Genomic DNA, 9,223 nt, shown 5'->3' on the forward strand with positions numbered 1-9,223 from the left:
AGCCCTACCCACCTCAAAGAGTGATTGTTGGGTGGATAATAATAACATACTTTGTAAGTTGTCCTGAAGAGCAGTATGTAAATCAGAAGTTGCTGTTGCTGTTGCTATAGGTGTGTGCATTACAAAGTTTCTGAACTGAAGATATACATAGTACCTGTAAGAGTAGGGAAATGAAATGAATGCAGAGACGGTCTTCAGTGCCGGTGGCTGGCTGGAGCTCTCTTGATAGGCTGCTGCTTCACTGCCATTTTAGAGATCAGTAGAGAGGTGTGTGGCTGGGCAGAGAGGCACCTACTTCAGGGGTCTGTAAAACTAAACCCCTTTGTTCAATCTACTTGAATCTTAGGGGGGGTCTTTAAATTAGAGGGAGGACTATTTTTGAGTAAGTTTGGTGTCATTATCTTTATTAACATCTGCCCCAGACTGTCCAATAGATTCCCCATTGAACGTGATGGTGCCAATGCACAAGAACCCAAACAAGCCACACACATCTGAATCCTGAACCATCAATCTCCTACATGAACATAATCCCCGAACAACCTCAGATACAAAAGTGTAATGATTTTTTTTCTTGGTACACACCGTTGATCTCCATAACCAGAAATTATTTGATGGCACATAACATACACAAGTTTGGTACATGTTTCTAAAATGAATTCCTCGTCTAAAAATTATTGGAGATATGATGTAGCAATTGGCCATTCGTTGCATATTTTGTTGAAATGCCTCCCATGCAGTGGTACCGGTTTAAGTTATTTGCCAAATCTAGAAAGCATTGGCATTATGCCCATGGCAATATCAGATATGTCTATAGTGCAATCCTAAGCACTCCAGTCTACTCCAATTACTCCAGTCTAAGCACAACAAGCACTTCGTGTGCAACATTTCTTGGAAGTGTTTTGGTATTGTGCACATTTTGCTATGTATACCGCACCTTTCCTTCTAATGCTGCTACATTCCTGTACTGGGCTGATCCTCCCTTCCTCACCGTTTATTGTCCACTCATGCATCATCCTTCACATACTCACCAAAGTGCCTCAGATGGGCAGGACCTGTCTGTGACAAGAATCTGCCAGGACGTCTGGGACATATGGTTCCAATTGCCACACTTCGTGACAATGATATACAGAATGTAGGAGTCAGAATACAGTTAGATTGCTAATGCTTGGTGTATGAGTGTGTGTGTCTTTCTGTCTTGCATCCTCTGGAGGACCGAAAGACAGATACAATTGAACAAACAGCTCAATGACTTGGATCCAGTGGAGTATGCCCATGGCAGAATGAGCCCCACCTGCAGAGCATGACTTTCTTGCCTCCGAATTTCTACTGCAGCACAAATTCTGTCCCTAGGGGCGGGAGCAGTTGGGCGGGGGTGGGGGGCACCAAGACAGCTAACAAATTAGCATACATACAAAATTGCATTATGGAATTATTACAATTAACTCAAAGACATCATTAGAACAGTTAAAACCAGAGCTTTGAAAACATACAACGACATAAAAGAGAGGCAGTTTGGTGTAGTGGTTAAGAGTGCAGGACTCTAATCTGGAGAGCTGGGTTTGATTCCTCACTCCTCCACGTGAAGCCAGCTGGGTGACCTTGGGCTAGTCACAGTTCTGTGGGGCTCTCTCAGCCCCACCCACCTCACAGGGTGTTTTGTTGTGGGGATAATAATGGCATACTTTGTAAACAGCTCTGAGTGGGTGTTAAGTTGTCCTGAAGGGTGATATATAAATCGAATGTTGTTGTTGTTATTAAAAACAACAATTAAAACATTTAAAACAATCAAAACCTTGGGCATGACAGAGGGATCACTGAGGTTCGGGGAACACAACTGATGCTGAGCCTCTGGCTGTAGCATAACACAGTGCACTTTCAAGGAATAAACCTATCCAAAGATTTCTTGTTGTTGCCATTTATAGTCATCCATTCTTATTGAGATTAAAGGCACATTACAAATATGATAAAAACTATTCAGTCCATCAGCAAGCAGATGACAAAATATGGTAACCACATTTGAATCTAACAGCAAAAATTCCTGGTAAAAGAAAATAATACAGTAATGTAGTAGGGCTAGGATTGAAGAACTGGGAGAAAAAAACAATGCCATTTTATGTAACTGGCTAAGACAACATGACAATAAATGTAGGAAAACAAGAAGCTCTAAAATAACCCCTTATGGAGCAAACACTATTTTCCAGCACCCATCCTTAAGATATGCACCATTTTTCACAGCTTATGGAAGTGATAGCCCGATCCCTTTTGGATCCCTGCTAACTACAATAGCTAAGCCTGCATTTCAAAAAGCTTACAGCTTTTAACTGAGAGCGGGACCACAAGTGATGCCTGACACAGGTTGGACACTTGCCAGCTTCCCTCAAGTTTTGGCGGGAAATGTAGGCAGCTTGGCGGAATGTTGGACAAGTGACAGTTGAAAAGTCCATTGGACAGCAGTCAGAGAGTCAAGCTGCGAGACCAGGATGCCTACATTTCCCATCAAAACTTGAGGGAAGCTGACAAGTGTCCAACCTGTGTCAGGCGTCACTTGTGGTCCCGCTCTGAGTGAATAAAAAAAAAGGGGGGGGGGAATCACCACTGACCAAACAATTCTTATACATATTGCATTTGTATGTATTGTTTACTGTTTATTGCTATTATTCTCCTTTATTTCTAGTTTTCTCTCTTAATAAAATATATAAAACACACACACAGAGAGAGAGAGAGAGAGAGAGAGAGAGAGAGAGAATATATTTAATGGAATGGTATTTCATGGCATAGGACGTAATGTGCTTCTGAACACTTTTCCCCCCCTCTCCAAAATATGACCATTCTGATTAAGCCTGCAATTACAGCAAAGCCTTTTTTTTATATCATGAGTAACTTCCAGTCTGGTCCACTGTTTCTAAATCAGAGATAAAAACGGAACATGACTGTGTGGCGGAGAGTTTACCCAGTTAACATTATTACAGGGCCGTTTGAGAGCTTATGATTTATTTAATAAAATTTATATCCCTTTAGGGTAAAATACTGGGCGAAGCAATCAAGGCCTTCTCCTCTGTTGCATCTTAGTAATGTTATACATAGTATTATAGTCTCCAGGCAGGTCATGAGAGGGAGGGCAGGAAGGTTTACATCAGTTCTTAGTTCATGTGGCCCCTTCTTACTTGTCCAGAGTAATGGCAATCGCCACCTTGAGGTCAGGTAGCAATTTTCCCCAGACCAGTTTGGCTAGGGATCCTGACAGTGTTTTGCCATCTCCTGGGCATGGAGCAATGGTCACTGGGTGTGTGGGAGAGAGAAGGGAAAGTAGTTGTGAATTTCCTGTTTTGTGTAGGGGTTTGGACTAGATGATGCTGGAGGTCCCTTCCAACCCTACGACTCTATGATTCTACATATGGAAGTTCCATTTATTTACCTGGCAGTCATTAATGGATCAATCCCTGATGAATCTCTCTAATCACTATTAAAGCCATCTGTAGGTAGAGCTGCCAGGTCCCCCAGTGGGGGTGGGGGATCCCCTGCTCCCTCCCTCTGCCTCCTGCCACTACTCACCCATCTGGCAGGGGGAAAAGTGGAGTAATTGCCATCCTGGGAATGCTCCCAATGAGGTACAATGACACACTCCCAAGAGTAACAACAATAACCAGGGTCCAAGAGTGCCATGATGCTTTGCACCAGGCCAATTGGGGTCCCAAATGTGCCAATTTGAGGCCCAAATCTGCTTGGTGTGAAGCTTGGGAGAGCTCTTGGACCCTGAACAATGACATCACTCTCAGAAGTGACATCATCACACCATACCAGGATGGGGTGAAGAAAGGTGATTGCTGGATTTCACTGCCCACACTCCATTCCATCAAGGACTTAAAGATCACCATAGTTCAACAGAAACATTTCAAACGGAATTCATATGTAAATTTGACTCAGTCAGACTTGGATTGAATAGAGACTATGAATGGTTATCTCATTATCAGAAGTAACTGCCTTTCAGGAATTCTATTCAGATTCAGCTATGGAGGGGAGGGGTCATACCCAGTCTGGATGGTGCATTCCACCTCTTTCATGACTTTTGCAACTGATTTGCCCCCCCTCCCCTCACCACTTACATATATATGGCCAGTTTCTTCACACCCTCCATGCATCTGATGAAGAGAACTGTGATTCTCGAAAGCTTATGGTACAATACAGTTGGGTAGTCTTTAAGGTGCTACTGGACTATTTACTATTTTGCTACCACACACACTGGAACTGTAAAGAGACCTGGGTTTGCTGTAAGAGCCAAGCTACAAGTGATGAATGGCACTTGAATGGCAAGTGAACAGACTCACGTGTATTCCTCCCTGTTCACTTGCCATTCACTTGCACTCCACTTGACCACATAGTGATCAAGGAGGAGGAATAGGGAGGAACAGGGAGGAATACACATGAGTCTGTTCACTTGCCATTCAAGTGTCATTCATCACTTGTAGCTTGGCTCTAAGAGAGAAAGACTGTCAGAAAACACAGCTGGGCCATTGAAACTTCTCCTCTGTCACAGAAAATTAGGAAACTGTTATGGAATGTTTCTAACACTCCGGCCAAGTTATTAAACTGCTTCTTCACATGCTATGCAATCTATTCATTTATTGTGTAATAATCTGTGGTTTACACTCTATATCACCCGTTGCTGAAATGTACTGCACTACTTTCACAAGCAAAGTATATTACTATATTTATCACCACAGATTTTATACACACAAAAAACCATTTTGAAATGAAAGCTTTACTCAAAATAGAATTTGCCCTTTGATCCACTCAGAGATTAATTTTGCTTATGCTTAATTAATTTAAACCAGTCTTTTCATACAGACCTGCAGTGATTCCGCACACATTGGATAATGCACTTCCAATCCTCTTTATAGATCATTTGGAATGGATTTTTTTTGTGTGCGGAACAAAAAATCCACCTCAAATGATTGATAAAGTGCATTGAATGTGCATTATTCAACGTGTGCAGAATCGGCCCTGGAGAATCTTTCTTTTCTAGCCCTTAATCCAAGCACACCAGGACACCAGTCCATTTTATTCTCATAACAACAGAGTGTAGATTCGAAACTTGGTCTGAAATTCTAAACACAACATGACTTACCAGAAAATAGGGACTGATCTTGGCCAAGGAGAGTTATATCATACTATTTGTGGCCCATTCAGTCCATCATATGCTGGAAATGAACCAACACAATTAATATCATTACAGTCCAGACTCTGACATATACCCTCAATCCAATGCAAGAAGCTGGGACACAACACGGGAAAAAGATGCTAAGAAACTGTGTTAAGAAGAATGAGAGGGGTTATGAGAAACTTCAAAGTCATTGTGACCGCTTATTAAAATACAAATAGGGGGAATACAATCAGCATGAAGCCTGTATATATAGCTAATATTTCTCAAGATAGATAGAGAAGTGTGGCACCCCTTGGTGATGAAATATGAGAAGTCTATCCATTATTTTGGGGGGAGGGTTCTCAGAGGACTGAGACGTTACCTTGAAATCTTCCTGTAATTCCATTCCGGAAAGATTTAGAAATGCCCTGACCTGAATACCCCAGTTGAGCCTGATCTCATCAGATCTGAGGGCCAAGCTACAAGTGACGAATGACACTTGAAGGGCAAGTGTATTTCTCCCTGTTCACTTGCCCTCCACTTAATCCACTTGCCATTCAAGTGTCATTTGTCACTTGTAGCTTGGCCCTCAGAAGCTAAGCAGGGTCAGCCTTGATTAGTAACTGGATGAGAGACCTCCAATAAAGACCAAGGTCAGCTTTGGTTCGTAATTGGACGGGATGCCTCCAACTAAGACCAGGGTTGCAGAGGCAGGCAATGGCAAACCACCTCTGTTAGTCTCTTGCCATGAAAACTCCACCAAGGGTCACCATAGGTCAGCACTGATCACTGAGCTTTGGAAATAATTCTAAATTTGGGCACTCCTAAAGACTTCCCCTAGCATATTCTTAAAAAGGAACCCACCTGTGGTGTAAAACATGACCAAACTAGGACGAAGTGTTACTAATAGTGAAATAACCAGTTGCAGTTTGGGTGTTACATGAAGCAAAAAAAAAAATCAGCAATTAATTTGAAGACTGATGAGAACAAAACACATCATACTCTCAAATGACTTACAGAACTGTATAAAAGCCTTCAGAGCACAGAGCCGCTACACCAGCAGCTCCTGATACAGACACTCTCGAGTTCTTTTCGTTGGAGAGCTAGGTAAGTTTTGCTGAGATAGATTTGTCTTGTTGGTGTGCAAAGACTTGGGGATTCATATTGATTCTCCCCCCCCCCCCAATACTGCTGTTTGCTAATTAATATTGATAATTTGGCTCGCCATTTAGCCAAAGCAGAAGTTCCTAGCATTGAATTTTGCTTCTTTCACTTCAGAATGTGGATGTAGAAACAAAGTCAGTTGTGATTTGTGCTCTTGGTAGGCTTTTCAAATGGGGGTGGAATCTAGTTTTTGCCATACTGATCAGGAGTGAACTGAGAAGTGAAAACGGCCCTGGAGCAAGCCAAGCTGAGTGGCCTTTATGATGCTATGAGCCAGTGCTGCAGAGAGCTCTCTTCTCAATGGGGCGAACAGTGGACATTATTTCACCCACTGCATCCTCCCTCCAACTGGAAACAGTGCAAGAGGAAACAATTAGTCTGCCAACACCAATTGCTGTGCCTGATTATCAGTGTAAGCAAAGTGGTCCCGAGGCACTGGCAGAAATTCTGGGGCTTGGATCTGCCTGCTTCTGGCCAACACAGCAGTTCATTGGGGTAGCAGCCCACTGGAAATTTTCCCGTGAGTTAAACGGGCAATCTGTCTCTGTTACAAAGTGACTCAAGTGCTGGGAAATAGTCACGAGGATTTGGATCGTTTGCAGGAACGAGGGAACTTTGGTTACAGAATACAGAAGATGAGTGGCATTAGGCAAGCAGAAGTTGGCAGACTCCAGAGCAAACATTGCTGAATGGAAAGCAGGCAGAGATGGAAGAGAAATGTTTCTAGTAGCTTAGAGTAGATGAATAGATTTCATTGTGTCAATAAGACACAAAATGTCAAATCGTTGTGTTAAATTATCATATTGATTGACTGATCCCCATCCATATAACTGAACTATTTAATGTTGGGATGCAGTCATATTGACTTACAAAAATCCCCAACAAAACAAAATCCATGTAAGACCACTTATTAAGGTCAGCAAAGTGACGCAAAACACACCACTTTGTGTCATTTTTGTTGGCCCTAATAAAAGGTATTGTCCCCTGACTTGGATAGCCCAGGAGAGCTTGATCTCGTCAGATCTCAGAAGCTAAGCAAGGTCAAGCTTGGTTAGTAATTGGATGGGATGCCTCCAACTAAGACCTGAGTTGCAGTGGCAGGAAATGGCAAACCACCGTTGATAGTCTCTTGCCATGAAAACCAAACCAGGGGTAGCCATAAGCCAACTATGACTTGAGGGCAGGATTTCATTGCAATAAAAAAATATTAGCATTTATTTTTGTAGCTTGAGAGCCTAACAGTTCCCAACAATTTGAGCAACTCTACCCTTCTGTCCAAACTGGCAACAACAGTAATCAGCCCTGCATATCCCTACCCACTTGATGAACTGTGCTGTGAGATGCCAAGTCCTTACTCCCCTCCCCTTACATTCAGCTTACACGATTAACAGTTTGATTGAAGCTGATCAGACTCAGGGACATTCCCACCCCACCCCACCCCACCATTCAGGGAATGATGGGCTATTTCCTTACCAGGCCTTCATTCAAGGGTATCTCATAATGCTTGCAAATTCACCCCTGATGTATTAAGCAACCCACCCTGTTCCTACCATCCTTAGTTATAGCCTACCCAGGTCCATTTATACCACTCCCCACACAAACAAACAAAAATGATATCCTACCAAAGCCAAAACTTCAGCCACAAAGGCAACTGGCTAGGCCCATGATGTCTCCTATGGAAGAGTGGACAGATAAAAAGAACATGGCAAAGCCTGGGTGTGGATTGGAGATTGTCACTTTCAAGTGGCCCAATGAGCCCTACAATATATTGGAGGCTCTCCAGCCCAGCCAATCACACCTCATTCCTCCTCTGAAGTGAGAAAGTTGGTAAAATGGCAACCCATAACTGGATTTTTTATATATTGAAGAGCAATAATTGGCCAAGCCTAAGGTCTCTTGGAAATAAATGTTACTTGCTTGGATTCTGCTAAAAAGTTCTGTGAATTTCAGTCAATGGAGCATACATGACTTCTCCACCTTATCCCACTCACTGCAGCCCAGGGTATTCCTAGACACCTATTTTGTTGACCTTCGCAAAATTTATCCCCCAACCTGATGTGTTCCTTTAGGTCCAAACACCAACTGCAGAAAGATGTCCTGTCCACGCAGCCAGTGCTACTCAACCTGCCCTCCCATGACTGTGGCTATCCAGCCACCACCCTTCATGCTGACCATCCCAGGACCATCCATGTACTGCTCTGACCAACCTCTGTGCATTGAGCAATGCAACCCTTGTGCTCCATCCCGCCAGGCCATCAGCAACGTGTCCTACACTTCCTTTGCCAAGGGAGCAAGCACCTATTCTCAGCAGTCACAACAGAGAAGCCAGAGTGACTACCACTCTTCCTATTGATGCTGAGCCCAGAAAATGCAATCCACAGAAGAATGAAGAGGTTGAGATATCATGTTCAACTCTTATCAATGCATGTTTGTTTTGTCCTCTAGGAATTGCTCTTCTTTAAAATGAGCTATATTTTCACTGAACCCTTCTGTTTTGCGTGCAGTAAATTAAGCAATGTGTTCGATTTGGCACCTGACATTTCTAACTCTGGAATTCTACTTTTCTTCTCTTGCAAAAATAAAGCCATCCCTTCATCATAGCCTCAGTTTCTTGTTTCTCTCATTTACTGTTATTTATTGCCCTCATAGACGGGACTCACAAGCTTCAGGTACATTAGAGTTTCAGGGCCAAACTACAAGTGACTCCTGACGCTAGTTGGACACTTGTCAGCTTCCCTCAGGTTTTGATAGGAAATGTAGGCAGCTTGGCGGAATGTTGGACAAGTGACAGTTGAAAAGTCCATTGGACTGCAGTCAGAGAGCCAAGCTGCAAGACCAGGATGCCTACATTTCCCATCAAAACTTGAGGGAAGCTGACAAGTGTCCAACTAGTGTCAGGCATCACTTGTAGTTTGGCCC

The 9,223-nt window shown here is 43.0% G+C and overlaps 1 long non-coding RNA gene across 1 annotated transcript; it reads left to right on the top strand.

Moving 5' to 3' along the window:
* Positions 1-6,188: 6,188 nt before the first annotated feature.
* On the top strand, positions 6,189-8,904 carry LOC129344142 (uncharacterized). The gene is made up of 2 exons (XR_008598369.1): positions 6,189-6,247; positions 8,374-8,904. It is a non-coding gene; the product is annotated as an uncharacterized LOC129344142 (long non-coding RNA).
* The last annotated feature ends 319 nt before the right edge of the window (positions 8,905-9,223 follow it).

Source organism: Eublepharis macularius, chromosome 1 (genome assembly GCF_028583425.1).
Source record: "Eublepharis macularius isolate TG4126 chromosome 1, MPM_Emac_v1.0, whole genome shotgun sequence".
NCBI classification, from domain to species: domain Eukaryota; kingdom Metazoa; phylum Chordata; class Lepidosauria; order Squamata; family Eublepharidae; genus Eublepharis; species Eublepharis macularius.